The sequence below is a fragment of the Suricata suricatta genome, chromosome 12 (assembly GCF_006229205.1).
Source record: "Suricata suricatta isolate VVHF042 chromosome 12, meerkat_22Aug2017_6uvM2_HiC, whole genome shotgun sequence".
NCBI classification, from domain to species: domain Eukaryota; kingdom Metazoa; phylum Chordata; class Mammalia; order Carnivora; family Herpestidae; genus Suricata; species Suricata suricatta.
The window spans coordinates 40,760,879-40,777,362 of record NC_043711.1 but is presented as its reverse complement, the minus strand read 5'-3'; the positions used below and the strand labels follow the sequence as shown (position 1 = coordinate 40,777,362).

Genomic DNA, 16,484 nt, shown 5'->3' with positions numbered 1-16,484 from the left:
TAGGCACAGTTAAGCAAACTAAAAATAAATGCCATAACAGTTTTCAATAATGAGTATTTAAATATGGTCCTAGAAGCTTAAGTCTAAAAAAATCTCAATGTGGGAAAGAGAAACTTTGTATCACAAGCCCGCCATAAACTTCTGGTACTTTGAACTTTGGAGAGGCTGGGTGTTTTGATAAATCCAAACAGGGGCAGACAGTAAAAGGAATGAGAAACATAGTTACAGGCCCAAGGAAAAATAAAACCGTATTTCCACCTACCTGAAAAAACTGGACAATGGAAATGAATGGAGATTTAAAATGTTCTAATAAGTCCGTGCAGCAGTCTGCAAAGAACGGGCATCATGTCAGCATCTTCTCTTACACGTCGTCAAAGAAGGGAATTGATTCCTCACTGGGATTTCTAAGGCAGAAGTCTTGAATGTTTCCTCTGAAAATATGGAAAGGCATTTTCCATATGAACCGGATTGAAGGCATAATAGTCACAGCTTCTCCTGCTGCGCACCACCCTTACTGTGACAGAGCGCTGCCTCCTGTAACCTCTCATGCACCCCCTTAGATTCAGCGGGTGGCCCACATGGTGATTAGCCAATTTACAATGAAGAAAAGGAGTCTGAAAGGTTAAATAATGTGCCAATGCTCAAAACAGCTCATAAATGATGGAATTTAGACCCGATCTCAGGTTTTCCAACAGCAAAGTCTGTGTCCCATACTAATTTAAATGACTTCTAGTTTTCAGTTTAAATTTTTATTTAAGAAGGGGCACTTGCCTGACTCAGTCAGAAAGAAGAGCATATGACTCTTGATCTTGGGGTTGTGATTTTGAGCCCCCCCCTCCATTGGGTATAGCAATTACCTAAAAATAAAATCTTAAAATATTTATTTAACTGGGCTGGCATTTTCTAAATACAGTGCTGGTAGAACCACAGAAGACAGACTTTGGCTAAATGGCAAAAAACAAACACACACACACACACAAAATAAAAAACAAAAACAAAAAACCCAGAAACAAAAACAAACAAAAAATATCACTCTTAATTATTATTTTTTAGCTTACTATTTAACCAACTTACTAGTTAACTTACTAGTATCGCTCTTAACTTGGTAATGAAATTAGTAAATATCACAATATAAAAGATAGAGACAGCATACAAATCATCCGATTTCTTTTTCAAATCTAAGTAGTGCTCATCAGAATTAACGCTACTTGTGTGAAAAATAGTTTCTTTTACTCTGATTCCATACTGGGTAGAAACAGAATTTTAAAAATGGCAATGATCATAAAAACAGATTTTTTAATACTTTAAAATATTTTAACAACTAAGAATGTTAAGGAGTTAAAAAGCATTAGTAATTTACCGAACCTGAGAAGCAAAGATGCAAAAATAAAACCAAAAAAAACCTTTAACAAGTAACAACACTGTTTGCTCTCTAACTCGAGAAGGTCACATCTTTGAAATGTCAGCATTTCCTGAAATGATATCATAGATGCTCTAACTTTGCACTAATTGTCATTAATAGGAATTCTAGGTTAGAAAAAAATGCAAAATTCTCTAGTGATTTTTACTGATGAAGTAAATAGTAGGTTGTAACCAGCTATATTTGTCCTTCTCAGTTAAATAATTGACGTGATGAAACTGTTGAATATCTAAGTGGGGAGACAGTTGATTAGTTTACATAACCAAGCACCTTCTCTGAATTTGTTGGGTACTGACTGTATAGATGCTGGAAATAGAATTATTTTTCATATTCAATCACTCACAGATTTTTCAATGGTTAACTTTTTTGCTATAAAACAGCCATATGCTTATTTTCACATCTCATTGTGATATTTTCTATTCAAAGAGGTGATGCTTTTTAAGGGAAATCAATTGTCCTATAGGCAACACAAGATATTCCAATAGAAGTCTAAATATTAGAGAGAATGACAATTTTTTTGTGAGCCAGATTAAGTTCCCCTGAAGACTGGATATTATTGGAGCTTCAATTGACGCATATTTTCCACAGTCCTGTGCATTCTCTGTTCCTTGAAAGCTCTTCCAGCTTTTGTCCATGGCCCCTGAGTATTTTTCTGGTCCCAGCATAGCAATTACCCTTTCTGGAAAAACAGCCCACATCTCTCTGGATCATGTCTTTAAGGCAAAGGTGCATTGTTCTATAGATGTCGATGGAGCAGCATTTCATTGTGCAAGAATAGAGCTACATCTTAGCTTAAAAATACATCAAAATGACACTATGATCAACTACTTCTCATGGCTGCCAATTAAAATCCACAAAAATGCTATCAAGTTGTTAAAATAAGATTCAGACTAAGAAGAATGAAGCAAACATGGGTTGCCTACGTACAGTCCTCAGAAATACAAGCTCAGCCTCATAGAGATATCATAGGCTACGCACTCATGTGATATTTCATTGAGTCACTCTAAGATTCCTCGAGTGCTCTCTAAGAATCTGGCTTCTGGTAAGTGTTAGATTCTTTGAAATTTGGAAGAAAACAGGAGTACAACATCTTGCACTATAGATGCTTCCAGAGAGTTGAGTAAAGTTTTGGTAGTTGGCAATGGATTTCCCCGTGTTCCTAAGAATTGGTCAAATTCTACTGAAGTTCAGACTTAAAAATACTTTCCCCTCTTTTTTCCTTTTCAACCTTTTTTTTTTTTTTTGGCCTTGGGCATTTGTCTTATAATGAAAGTTGTATATGAAACCCTGTTTTTAGAACATTTTTGAGTCAGTTGTGGTGACATCTAATTCCAGACTCAACTTCAGTGCACAGAAATTGAAGAGCAACTGAAAGGATTCATGCTCTGTTAGGCTCTTAAAAGTAAAAGAGTTGACTTTGTGCTTCCTCTTTTTTTCCTGTGCAGTGTAATCAGCAATAAAACACATTGAAGGAAGAACAATAAATAAATAAAGCCAAGGTGTAAGTTGCAAATGACACCTTTAGCACTTAGGTAGATTGCATTACCCACCCCCACTCCCCAAAGAAAAACTGTTCAGGCTTCCTAAAAATATAAGTGAGTTATAAGGACCCCATATGATGCATGCAATTTTTTCTTACTGTTCCTGGATTCGGGTTAATTGTCTGAAGTAGCCATAAAATGTAACTCACAGATTCAACTTGTGCCCTATCCAGACATAAATGATCTTTTGCCGATGGCGCTGCCAAAATGAGCAGATGGAAAATGAAGGAAAGAAGGCCTTGGCTGCTGACCTCCCAAAGGTGGTTAAATGTCTGCCACCTAATCGAACGTGGTGCGATTCGTCATCCCGCCTCCAGGACCCCCGATTCCCGGGCTTACCTGCCTCTGGCGATCCTCTCCTCTCCAGTGACCGTGCTCAACAGGAGAGGGCCAGGACCAGGTCCATCCTATCAGTGCATTCGCTGCAGCCCCAGCACCTAACACCCTGTCAGGCACAGGGCAGACGCTAACTGTGCCTGGCCCTGTATAGAATAGACGCACATTAATACATTAGCGTCGGCAGGTCGAGCTCTGTACAGTAAAACCTAGCCTGCGCACAAAATAGAGCACGGCCGGCTGGGAGCGTGCAGCAAGCCCGGTGTGTTTGCAGGAGGTGTGATGCATTTGGGACCTTGCCTAAAAATTTCCCTAAGCAGCATTTCAAGTACCGAAAACAAATGAGGTGATTTGATGTTCAAATCTTTACTATGTTTTGAAATGCAAACTGTTAACCAATAGCTACATACATTAAAATATTTTTCAGTAACTATGAAAGAGGACGTAACCTTTCATACAAAATAAAAATTCTACAAAGCAATGAAATTTTTGGCATGATAATCCATTAAATTGCATTAGCAAACACATTAATCAGTAATGGCTATGAAAGCTTTTCATATGTTTATGAAGGTTAGGTTCATAACATTGGGGTCTTGAAGTATTTTGATTTTTCTCTCTCCATTTATTAAATTTTTCCTTCCATCCATATTTTCTCTGTGTGTGTGTGTGTGTATGCATATATACATGTTTGTTACTTTGGGTAAATAATTAAAACCAAGTGAGATATTTCAGCTACTTAGATTTCAGCTATTTCAAATTTTTGTACATTTTATATCAAGTCAAATAGTCTTCAAAATCCCAGAGCCCACAGGAGACACAAAAGGCAGGATGCCTTCAGTTGGATGCAATGTGATCTCCTTTTTGCTGCTGTTTCTTTATTTGTAGCTTTCTTAATTAACTCTGAAATATCCTCACCAAGATATTTAATTAAATCCTATGCCCTGTTCTCTAAACTCACGTATTTTCTAAGAAATCTTGGCAGAGTATATATTTTCACTGTAATCTCTACAGTATTTGCAGCAGTGCCAAACAAGTCCCCTATATAAGCATCAACAAAACCATAGTTGTTTTGAGAATATGACTCACCTTGCTACGGATTTGCCCTCCCAGCAACTGAGCTAATATATAAGACTAGAATGCTGTACCCAGAATCGATATGACCTGCCTGATAGACATTGTATATAGCACCATTATTAGTTCTGTCTCTGCTAATAATAGTTATAAGGGGTTGTGTTTCCCCTTTTTATTTAAAAAGTTGCCATAATTCATAAATCATTATTTCTCACTTTTCTTACCCCCCTACCCCCATCCCCATGTAATGACATTATTAGGTGGAGCACAGGGTCATCTGAGGAGGGGGAAAAGGCATTTACTCACTTTGTGATGAATCAGCCCGGGATCCCCACTTGCTGAGAAGTGCGGGGGCGGCGATGCCATGGGCCGCAGCTGCGAGGGCACTGAAAATGAATCTTATCTCTGGCTGCACTTTTTGACTTAGAGGCAGTTCTTCTTTATTGTTTCATCATCAACAGCTGTAATGGTTACAAACTCACAGGCAGTTGGCTTCACAAAGGAAGGGCAAGGCTCCTCTCAGTATATATCCCGGAGCGTTTGTAAGAGCTGTTCCGGGCCAGCCCAAGAGGGAACTCCCAAGTGAATGAAAAGAAAGAATCAGTTTTGTGCCGATTGCCGCTATCTGATAACGGTCCTGTCTGCATTTTCATTCTCTTTCGAGATGTTTGGCTCTGTTCTGGAGCCCAAGTTTTCTGCGGGTTCCTTCAAGCACTGCATTCCTAGGATCTTTATGTGCTTCATTCAGCGAAGGTATGTATTGCGCCCGTGTCACCTACACAACGCCAGGCACAGGACATGACAAAGAATGGCACCCGAGGAACAGGTGTCTCCGCGTGCTGAGCCTTAGCAGCCCTTCCCTGCTTTGCCAGCAGGCCCTGCGCCCACCAGTACATGTGTGTGCGGGGGCAGAGGGAGTTTCTGGGAGTCCTAAACTGCTGGCAGCTGAACAAATGATGGCAGAGGCAGCGTGGGTCTGCGACATGGCCCCGGACCTTCCCCCGGTTCCCAGCAGAGCACCTCACTGTCCTCAGTATGCTTTAAGTAAACTCGGTTGATTTTTCATTTTCTTTGTTCCATTTCTGTCCAGAAATTTTGAGGTGGCTGACTAGTAAAACTAAAAAAAAAAAAAAAAAGAAAACTGTGGCCCAGGGTGCGAATGGATAAGAAAAGCACTTATCATATTAAGCATCTGAGCCAGATAGTAGTCAGGGCCTTTGTAAGGGGACCTCCAGTGTTAGCCCAAGGAGCTGAGTGATGGTGGCCAGTGCAGGGGGAGTGGGAAATAATTTGGCGATTGTGAGGGTCAGCGTATGTAATGGGTAAGGGTATAGTGACTGGGGTTCTTAAAGTGTCTGGTGTAGCAGTTGCCAACATGAAACTGGACCAATCATTATTGGATGACCTAGAAAATGTGATTTCCTCTGGGGAACGGGAAAGTGGCAGAAGAACGGAGAGAGATCCCCCAGAAAAGTTGAGGTGGAATCTCAGCTTCTGACCTACTCTTTGATGTCTCACACATCTAATTTTAGGTGTCGCATACTTTAGAAGCCCTAAAAATAGTTATTAATCATTGTGAAGGCCATAGTTCTTGGCCTCAACGTCTGCTTGCATGTTCTATTTCTTACGTTCATTTATTCAAGAAATAATTCTTGGATGCAGAGCTTGCAGGAAGCTTTACCTCAATACCCAGGACTTGTTGTCTTGCAGCTTCGAAGAATGAGGAGGTGGACACAGAAAACAATGAGCAGGAGGCCAAAGTTCAGTATAAGATCAGAAAGGAAGAATAGTGTGACAGAAAGCGCTCTTCACAGAGAGGGGGCATTTGAAAGTGAATGCCTGACTGTAGAAAGGGACTCGGTTTTATAGTGTTTGGGTTGGGCCGTTCCCTCCCCTTTTCCCTTCTCTCAGCCTCTCCCCTTATTGGCAGGGTAACTCCAAACGCCTAGTCATTCCTTTTTGATAGGCTCGCTTTCATTGTATGAGGGCTGGTCGATGGCCATACTGTTCCCGTGGATCATATGTTTTCTTTTCAGTCAGGTTTTTTGTTAAATTCCTGAGGGATATCTGAGTGGCTTAGGTGGTGTCTTGTTACACTATTAAGAGGAATTTTATGACTGAGGGAGTTTGCTTGAGTTCAGATGTTCCCAGAAGAAATGTTTTTAAATCTGTGCTTTCTCCACTTAAGGACCCTGAAGCCCTACTCTCTCCCCTTCTGCCTGCTGTTGCCTATCATTACCGTGATGCACAGTTCCAGGCACTGTGAAGGATATAAAGAAAATTAGACCTGGCTACTACCCTCAATACCATGTCCTTGGATATATGATCCTTTATCAACTTGACTAATAATCAGTTTTAAAATGTGCTCACAGTTTGTCTCCATGTCCTATTTCCACTTAAGCCTGAATGAAAGTGAGGGCTTTGTATAGTTTTCTTTTTGTGGCAACAATTTTTTTCCTTAGAATAAACTGTAAATGTCCAAAATGGTATAATGGAACATGCTGGTAGAATCCCCCAAATTGTTTTTGTTTTCATTTTTTAAGTAAAATCCAATCTGCCTCTTTGTTTTATTATTTCATTGGGGGGGCAATTTATTTTTGAGGAAGAGAGACAGCGTAAGCAGAGGAGGAGCAGAGAGAGAGACACACACAGAATCTGAAGCAGGCTCCAGGCTCTAAAGTGTCAGTAGAGAGCCCAATGCGGGGCTTGAACTCATGAACCATGAGATCAAGACTTGCACCAAAGTCGGATGCCCCAACCGACTGAGCCACCCACGAGCCTCTGTCTATATTCTTTTAGAAGAAAAAGAACCTGGGTTTAGCCAGATAGTATAGGTGAAAATATAAATAGGATAACAGAAACTCAGGATTCAGTGGCCCCACCTGGAGCACTGTTACAGAAGCTTACTGAAGGTATCTATTCCTAGGAATCCATTCACATTATTTCAAATAATGTGAAATGTAGACCAAGATGTATATGAGAGAAATCGAGTAAAATTTCTTGTAGCTTTATTTGTAATAGGAAAAGTAATACAGGGATGATAGGTAACTTTCAAAGGTTGAAATATGTAGAAAATAAGGGTTTATTGGTAATTCTTAATCATATAGGGTATTATGGAAAAATGTTAAAAGGAATAGGAGAGCAAGTATACACAGAACGATAGATTTTATTTCATGATCTCATTTTTGATCAGAAGACCAAACTGATAGGAGTGGTTATCTCTCAGCAGTAGGTTATTAGTTAGCTGTTGCTACAGAACAGCCACCCACAAACACCGCAGTAGTAAACATTGATAAGCATTTGTTTCTTGTCCAAGTGGCTGACTTTTGACTTGAGTCTGGCTAAATTTGGCTGGGCTCCAGATCACAGAATGGGGTCCCGTGTGTTTGAAGCATCCATCATTCACTGGGAACCAGTGGCTACTCAAGGCAGATTCTTCTTATGGGTGATAACGAATCTGCAAGAAAGTGTGACCAACGGCACACGTCTGTTTCAAATATCTGCTAATGTCACATTTACTGACATTCCAAGAATCAGAGCTGAATACGTGGCCACACCCAGGGTCAGAGGGACTCAGCCCACAGTATGCTCCACCCACATGATAAGGCCGTGATAAGGGTGTGGATGTATACAAGTGCTAGCCAGCAGCGAAGGATGGGAACCGATGATGGGGCGCCTGGGTGACTCAGTTGGTTAAGCTGTCAACTTTTGATCGGGTCATGATCTCATGGTTCATAAGATTGAGGCCCACTTCAGACTCTGCTGATAATGGGGAGCCTGCTTGGGATTCTCTGTCTCTGTCTCTCTTTCTCTCTCTGCCCTGCCCCTCCCTGGTGCTCTCTCTTTCTCAAAATAAGTAAGTAAACTTTATTAAAAAAAAAAAAAAAAGAATTGGACCAATGTTTTATCTACTGCAGTGGGATGAACATGTACTTTAATTTTCTTTTTATGCTTCTATATATACAAATATTTTATTCTGTCTAAATACCAGGAGAATAAAGTATTAGAGACATGCAGATCGGTAGAATAGAACTGAGAGTCCAAAAATAAGCTCTTCACATTTATGACTGATTCTTGACAAGGATACCAAAATAATTCAGGGGGGAAAGAAACAGTCTTTTACTTTAAAAAAAAAAAATTTTTTAGGACCAGTCTTTTTAACAAATTGTGTGTGAGTAAATATGCAAAAGAATGATGTTCAAGCCCTACCTCATACCATGTACAAAAATTAATTCCAAAGAAATCAAAGACTTAAAAGTGAGAACTAAAACTGTAAAATTCTTAGAAGAAAACATAGGCATAAATCTTAGTAACCTCACATAAGGCAGTGATTCCCTAAATATGACCCAGAATCACAAGCAATGAAAGGTAGATAGATTGGACTTCAGCAAAATTAAAGGTTTTTATCCTGGAAAGTGCACCATAATGAAAAGACAATCCACTGAATGGGAGAAAATACTTACAAATTACATATTACATATAACCAGAAAAAAAAATATGAGGAAATCTTCCAACTCCACAATGAAAAGACTAATACCCCAATGAAACAATGGACAAAGGATCTGAGTGAATATGTCTCCAAAGCAAATGTACCAATAACCAGACATGAAAAGCTGCTCAACATCATCCATGCAAACCAAATCCACAAGGAGATACCTCTTCACATCCACCAGGATGGTTAAATAATAATAATAGTAATAGTGTTGTTTGAGGATGTAGAGAAATCAGAACCCTCATAGATTATTGCTGGGAATGCAAAATGGTACAGACACGTTGGAAAAGTCAGACAGTTCCTCAGACATTGAACATAGAGTTACTATATGACTCAACTCATAGGCAAATACCTGAAAGAGTTGAAAACTGATATCCCAAGATCTCAAAAATTTGTGTGTGAATATTCATAGCATTGTTATTCATAATAGCCAAAGAGTAGAAATAACACAAATGTCTGTCAAGCAGTGATTAAGAATATGTGGTATATCCATCCAGTGGTATGTTACTAAGCAATGAAAACAAATGAAGTACTGATATCTGCTGGAACATGGCTGATCCTTGGAAACCTGAAGCTAAGTGAAAGAAGCCAATTCACAAAAGACCAAATGTTATATGGTTCCAATTATATGAAATGTCTAGAATAGGCAAATTTATAGAGATAGGACGTAGATTAGTGATCACCTAGGGCTGGATAGGGGAAATGTACGCAAAATAGGAAGAGACTGCCAATGGCTGTGGAGTTTCTTAGGGGGTAAGGAAAATATCCATACTTGATTGTGGTGATGATTGCCAACTCTTTGGATAAGCTAAAGACCATTGAATTATATACTTTATATAGGTGAGGTTTATGACCTGTGAATACATCTCAATAAAACTGTTAAAAAAACAGATGCCCTAAGAAGATTTAAATAGGTATTGGAGCAATTCCAGTGTGAAATCGATCTATAGATTTACCATGTATAGCTAAAATTCACGGCATTCTCTTTATTGAATAAAGACTCAACGGCTTAAGCATCTTCAAGTGTTAATAACAAATTCTTCTTCTTCCTCTTCCTCCTCTTCTCTTTCTTTTCTTCTTTCTTTTTTTTCTTTCTCTTACTATTGCTTTTACTGCTTCTTCACTTATATTGAGATATAATTGACACATAATAGTATATAAGTTGGTGTACAAAGTAACAATTTGTTGTGAGTACATATTGTGAAATAATTTTGCAGGGACCAGCTTTTTCTTCAAAGCCAGATACAGGAAATCAACCAAAATGTGGAAACAAGTGAACCATACGATTAAGCTTACTTTATTAAGGTAAATTACTATTCACTTTCAGTCAAGAGATAACCTACTGCATGCCTGGGGCCGTCAGGTGCTTTATACATATTATCATATCACAGCCCTAGAAACCTATTTTACAGATGAATCAACTCAGAGAATTTAGCACAGCTCCATTGCGATGCTCCCTCCAGTCACATTGCCTACAATGGCAACACTTTAGTTGCGTAATTGTCATCACTGTTTTTTTTTTTACATTTATTTATTTTTGAGAGACAGAGAGTGAACAGGGGAGGGGCAGAGAGAGAAAGATTCACAGAATCTGAAGCGGGCTCCAGGCTCTAGCTAGCGATCAGCACAGAGCCTGATGCAGGGCTCGAACCCACGAACTGTGATATCATGGCCTGAGCCGAAGTTGGACCCTCGATCAACTGAGCCACCCAGGGGCCCCTTGTCATAAATATTTTAAAAGAAACAATATAACAGTAAGGACTAAATATTTTACTTGGTCCAAGGGCAAGGAACAGATTCCTCGTGAGAAATTTCCAATTATTTTAGGTTAAGTCTAAACATCATTTCCTATGGGAAGACTTGTCTGACTCCTCTCTCTCTGTCAAGTAAGTGTTCATTCAACAGCTAAGTCTATTTTATTTCTATACTATACTGAATATTATGTTTATATCTGTGTCTCCAACACTAGATATGAGGACAGGCCTTAACTTGATCTAGCTTGGTTTTGTCAGAATTTGTCAGAGTATCCAGTTTTAAAGAAAGAAGAGGGAGTTTGTGTTGTTACAATAGGGAATTCCGTGTGATTTTATATTTGAAGATAGAAATTAAATGAGAACATCCCAAGGAAGCTGGTTTAGACTCTTCTTGGTTCTGATCTGAGGCTGCTGATAAGTCAGAATTTTGAAGGTGATTATTCTGTCTTTACCCTTGGGCCTCTGTTCTTTTAACTATTATTGAAGTCCCATCTTTTAAAATTAATGACCCAGTATGAAATTTCAGAACAGCTAAAATTGATTTGTCTATTTACTTACCTCTTTTAAATGTAAAATAAAATTGCATTTGTGTGTAAAATCCCCGAGCACCAATGAAAATGGTGATTCTACATTTTCTGAGAAATCTCTTTAGTTGTCCTCTGGGAGATCTTAAACTTTAGTTGGCTTCTATTAAACTTTTATGAGAACAAAACGAGTGAATGACTTTTCCTTCAAAGAGGTACTTTCTGTTGTTTCAAAGAAAGAACACGTTCTTAAAACAGAACATGTCTTTTAAACAAATTACTCAGTGTTGCTTCCCCCAACCTCCCCAAACAAAGGGGCAGAGGAGGACTTTGAGGAGATAGCCAACATCACTCCCAAATTGCATAATCTTAAAATTAAGTCAAATTTTTGTTATGTATTTATTTATATCCAAGTTAGTTAGCATATAGTGCAATAATGATTTCAGGAATAGAATCCAGTGGGTTTTTATCTGACTTGTCTGAATATTGCCTCAAATATTTTCCTCAAGGGGCCTAAAATGTGATCATAAATTATTATCTTTATGTGAAGCATTAGTCTCCTTCCACTGTCCTGTTTCAAAATGCAGATAGTCCTCGATGCAGGGATGCATTAAGGACACTGATGCCACAGGTCCTGGAGTTGGGAGCTGGCAGGTGGGGCAGGGAGCTCTGACCTCAGGGTTATCGCTCTGGTATTTAATGGTTTTTAACCTCTGCTCAGCCATGTTTTTTTTAACTGATGTCAAATCCTCTGCCTAAAACCAGAAATAGGAACAAATGGAGCAAGTAGTCAGCGAATAAAGGTTGAGACAGTTAATGTCCCAAATTGACTAGCCAGTTATTTTGTTCTGGGTTTGAAGACGGAGGGAGGGCAACACTTGAAGCTGGAAAGGACAAAAGCCAAAACAAAAAGAGATTCTCCCCACGTGTCTCCAGAAGCAGTGCAGCCCTGTGGACCCGTGTTAGACTTGTGGCCTCCAGAACTGGGAGACAATAGATTTTTGCGCCAGGTCCTTACAATCCATTTTCCATGCTGCTGTCAGAGTCGTCATGTGACTGTTAGACCCTTCTTCCCAATGTGAGTCACTGAGAACAGAAATCCATGAGGCACAAATGGAGACTGATTACTGGGTTTTTAGTTTGGCCAAATGGTATCTCCTGAGTGCATGGAAGTTCTCGGAGGAGAGCACTGCCAAGCGGGAGATCAGGGCTTTTAAGGGTTTGGGCAAGACAAAATAAGTCATCATGTAATTAACCAATCAATTACAATTACAGCATTTCATTATAGCCAATTGTATTACAACATACAACTGTTAGCTTCTGGCAGGAACCTATCATTTTAAAGTTCTTTGTCTTTTAAAATGACCAGTCATAGTTAGATACCTAAGATACCGCTGGGCAGTAAACTAGGTGACTTTCACCTGAGGACCTTGCTTTGGCCAGGTCTTGGTAAAGAGGTGGGGTTGCTTAACAGAATCTTGAGAAACAAGTTAACCTTTAGGTCACAATGTTTGTGATTTAGTTACATTCTTAGAATCTTTCCAGAGCCAGGTTGCTCAACCTTTAATTATTTACCAGAATGGGAGTGAGCAAGTGAAACAATGGTTGGTATCTTAGGGTCCAGTTTGACCCGAGGGGGTAGGGTCTTAAATGACAACTCAGTAGGTTTATGAAAACTCCTGCTTAAAAAACCTTTAATGTCTTTATATCACCATTAAAATGAAGTCCATGTGTCATCTTGTGAAGGGCCCAGCCCTGCCTGATCTGGTCCTGCCCACTTCTCCAGCTTCGTCAGAGTACACTGGTGATTCTGAGTCAGAATGTCTGAGTTGAAATCTGCTTTTGCTCCTCACTACCTGTGTGACCTTAGACTAGCCTCTCCGTGCCTCTGTTCCTCGGTGGGAAGTATCTCACTGGATGTTCCTGAGGATTAGTAAGCTAATACAATGCCTGGTACTGTTCTAAGCATAGTATAAATTACTAGGTAATGTCATCATTACTATGAGCATTCCCACATGCCGCTGACACACAGTAGACACTAAATAAACATTGAATCAATGAATACAGTGTGACATTCACAAGTGTTTCATATATTCTGTTCTATGATTGGCAGGAATGATTCAGGTTGGTTTTTTTTTTTAATTTTTAATGTTTATTCAGTTTTGAGAGAGAGAGAGAAACAGAGTATGATCAGGGGAAGGGCAGAGAAAGAGGGAGACAGAATCTGAAGCAGGCTCCAGGCTCTGAGCTGTCAGTACAGAGCCTGATCAGGAGACCATGACCTTACATGAACTCAGATGCTTAACCGACTGAGCCATCCAGCCGCCCCAGAGATGATCCAGTTTTAAAGGACACAACCCAAACTTAGAGGAACAGAGACAACCAAACATTTGGGAGCCACATTTTGGTTCCTAGATGTATAAACTGGAATAAAAATACTTGATTCACTGTCAGGAAAAATAAAAGTCATCTATTCCTGATGGAATCTTTAACCACTGAAATACATACCAACCAACATTAATGGGTTTTCACACCAGCACTGATAGCTAAGACCTGAAGTTTGTATATACAATAAGTCTAAATTGCTTTTATCTCAATTTCTTTACTTTTTAAATAATCTGTTGCCTTTTTAAAAAGTTGATCTATTTTGAGATAGAGCAAGTGCATGCATGAGCAGGGAAGGGACAGAAAGAGAGGGAGAGAGGATCCCAAGCATGCTTCAGAGAGGAGCGCAGTGTGGGGCTTGATCCCACCAGCCATGAGATCATGACCTGAGCCAAAATCAAGAGTTAGATGCTTAAGTGCATGAGCCACCCAGGTGCTCCAATAATCAGTTGCCTTCTAACTGCAGAATAACACGGATGGCTTTGGTGTTTCTACGGCATAACGGAAATTTGCCCAATCCTAACAGTCCCCTCTGCTCATACTTTTGGGTAGGTAATAAACAATAAGAATACTTCCTGTGGGATTTTCATGTTGTAAACATCAATTCCTTCAGTTCTTGTGCGTAAAGTTGTATTTTCCTTAGGGTAAATCTATATTAAGAGATAATGGTAAACATCTCGTACGCAGGGAAGAGGATGTTTGGATTGCTCCGGCTGTCCTCACCATTGTCCTGGAGTGTGGCATTGAGGGGGCATTCTGTCACAGAGTTCGCTTCTGCTTTAGGTTAATGGCCTCAAAGTTACTCATTCTACCTTCATATGTAAATGCTTTAAGAGTTGAACTTATTTGGGGCGCCTGGGTGGCTCAGTCGGTTAAGCCTCCGACTTTGGCTCAGGTCAGATCTCACGTTTGTGGGTTTGAGCCCCGCATCAGGCTCTGTGCTGACAGCTAGCTCAGAGCCTGGAGCCTGCTTCTGGTTCTGTGTTTCCTTCTCTCTCTCTCTCTGCCCCTCCCTCTCTCATGCTCTATCTCTCTTTGTATCAAAATAAATAAAACATTAAAAAAAAGTTTAAAAAAAAAGAGTTGAACTTATTGAAATGAATAAACATTTTTTCAGAGGCTACAGTATGTTTGTTTTTAACTTTCATGTTCTAGTCTTTGGCTAATATATGGAAAGAAAATGGTTCGGTCAGGTTTTGTGAGGCAAACACGTTTTTAGTGTACTGTTCCCATGTTTTGACGGAGACAGTCAGGCAGTCACCACCATTATCAGGATACATAACCATTCCATCAGCGCGCCCCCCATTCATTCATGCCACTTTGTACTGAACCCCTCCCTCCATCTCCAGCTGCTTGAAGCAAATGATCTATTCTCTGTTTCTGTGGTTCTGCCTTTTTCGGGATGTCATATGAAAAGAATCATTATGCCTCCTGGGTCTGGCTTTCTTGGTTTTAGATTTAGATATATTGTCATATATATGAGGAGTTAACTCTTTTATATTGCTAAGTGATATTTCTTTTTATGGATGTACCACAGTTTACTTACCATTTATCTGTTGGAGGAAATATGGCTTTTTTCCAAGTTTGGATGATGATCAGTAAGGCTACTAGAACCATCCACACACATTTTTTAATGTGAACGTATGTTTTCATTGGTCTCAGCAAAACGTCAAGGAGTAGGGTTGCTGGGTTGTATATTGAGTGGGTAGACCTTTATCAGAAACCACCAAACTGTTTTCTAAAGTGGTTGTAGCAGTTTGCGTTCTCATCAATGGTGTATGAGTTCCAGTTGATTCACATTGTCACCAGCACTTGATATTACCAAGTTTTTGATTAAAACATTCTAATAGGCACACAGCGGCCTCTCACTGTGGTTTCAGTTTGCATTTCCCTAATAACTGACGGTGTTGACTATCTTGATATGATTGGTTGACAAACATAGCTTCTTCTGTTATGTTTATTCCTACACTATAATCTCTATCTCTATAATTTAGCTACTATTAAAATTAGAATTTATTTATAACTATTTGCTGCTACTGAATAAAAATACATGTTTTTAAATTATTAAACATGAATCCTAAGGCCTTACTGAATTCATTAATTCTAATAGTTATGTTGATTCCTATATAAACTATATGTCATCTGAAAACAGTGCTACTTCTTTCCTAATCAAGACAGAATAATCGGGAATGTAATAATCATTACACCTTTTGCTTCTTTTTCATGATTTTGTTAATGGTTATGAACTATGGTAAAATGTTGAACAGAAGTCATTAACTGGGCATCTTTTTCCTGATATCAAGGGAAAAGTAGTCAAATTTTACCATTAAGTATGATAGTAGCGGGGCACGTGGGTGGCTCAGTCGATTGAGGGTCTGACTTAGGCACAGGTCATGATCTCACAGTCTGGAGTTCGAGCCCCATATCCGGTTGCTGTCAGCACAGAGCCTGCTTTGGATCCTCCTTCCCCTTTTCTCTGGCCCTACCCCACTTGCACTCTCTCAAAAATAAACAAACATCAAGTATGATAGCAGCTGTACATTTTCCATAGATGGCCATTAACAGATCAAGGAAGTCTTCTAATCTCAGTTTTCTGAGAATAATCATCATTAATAAGTGTGGAATTTAAGTGCTTTTTCTGCATCTATAGGGATGATCATATAATTTTCTTTTTTAGTCTTCTAATATGGTAAATGACAATGATTGGGTTTCAATTGTTAAATCCACCTTGGATTCCTGGGATAAGACAAATGTGATCAAAATCTAATTTGCTTGATTCGGTTTTCTAATATTTCATTAAATATATATGTTTCTAGGCTCATGGGCTATTGATGTATAAATTCTTTTTTGGTAATATCTATTTCAGCTTTGTTATCAGTGTCATGCTGGCCCCAAATAAGAGGAAAAGTGTTTCTCCCTCTATTTTCTGAACAAAAATTGTGCAAGTTTGGTGTTATTTCT

The 16,484-nt window shown here is 39.2% G+C and overlaps 2 protein-coding genes across 6 annotated transcripts in view; one reads left to right on the top strand and one right to left on the bottom strand.

Moving 5' to 3' along the window:
* Positions 1-4,931, bottom strand: part of IL5RA (interleukin 5 receptor subunit alpha) — a 40,266-nt gene extending 35,335 nt beyond the window's left edge. For 3 of the 5 annotated variants that reach the window (XM_029918054.1, XM_029918055.1, XM_029918056.1), the window contains exons 1-3: positions 4,675-4,769; positions 3,301-3,443; positions 263-431 (exon numbers count right to left, since the gene is read on the bottom strand). The gene's annotated coding sequence lies outside the window, so the exon portion shown is untranslated. Of the gene's footprint in view, positions 1-262; positions 432-3,300; positions 3,444-4,674 lie in introns of all 5 variants that reach the window. The other 2 variants (XM_029918057.1, XM_029918058.1) reach the window with 1 other exon arrangement.
* The window catches only part of TRNT1 (tRNA nucleotidyl transferase 1), a 32,834-nt gene continuing 21,237 nt past the window's right edge, over positions 4,888-16,484 (top strand). Inside the window, exon 1 of the mRNA XM_029918048.1 lies at positions 4,888-5,121. The gene's annotated coding sequence lies outside the window, so the exon portion shown is untranslated. The remainder of the gene's footprint in view (positions 5,122-16,484) is intronic.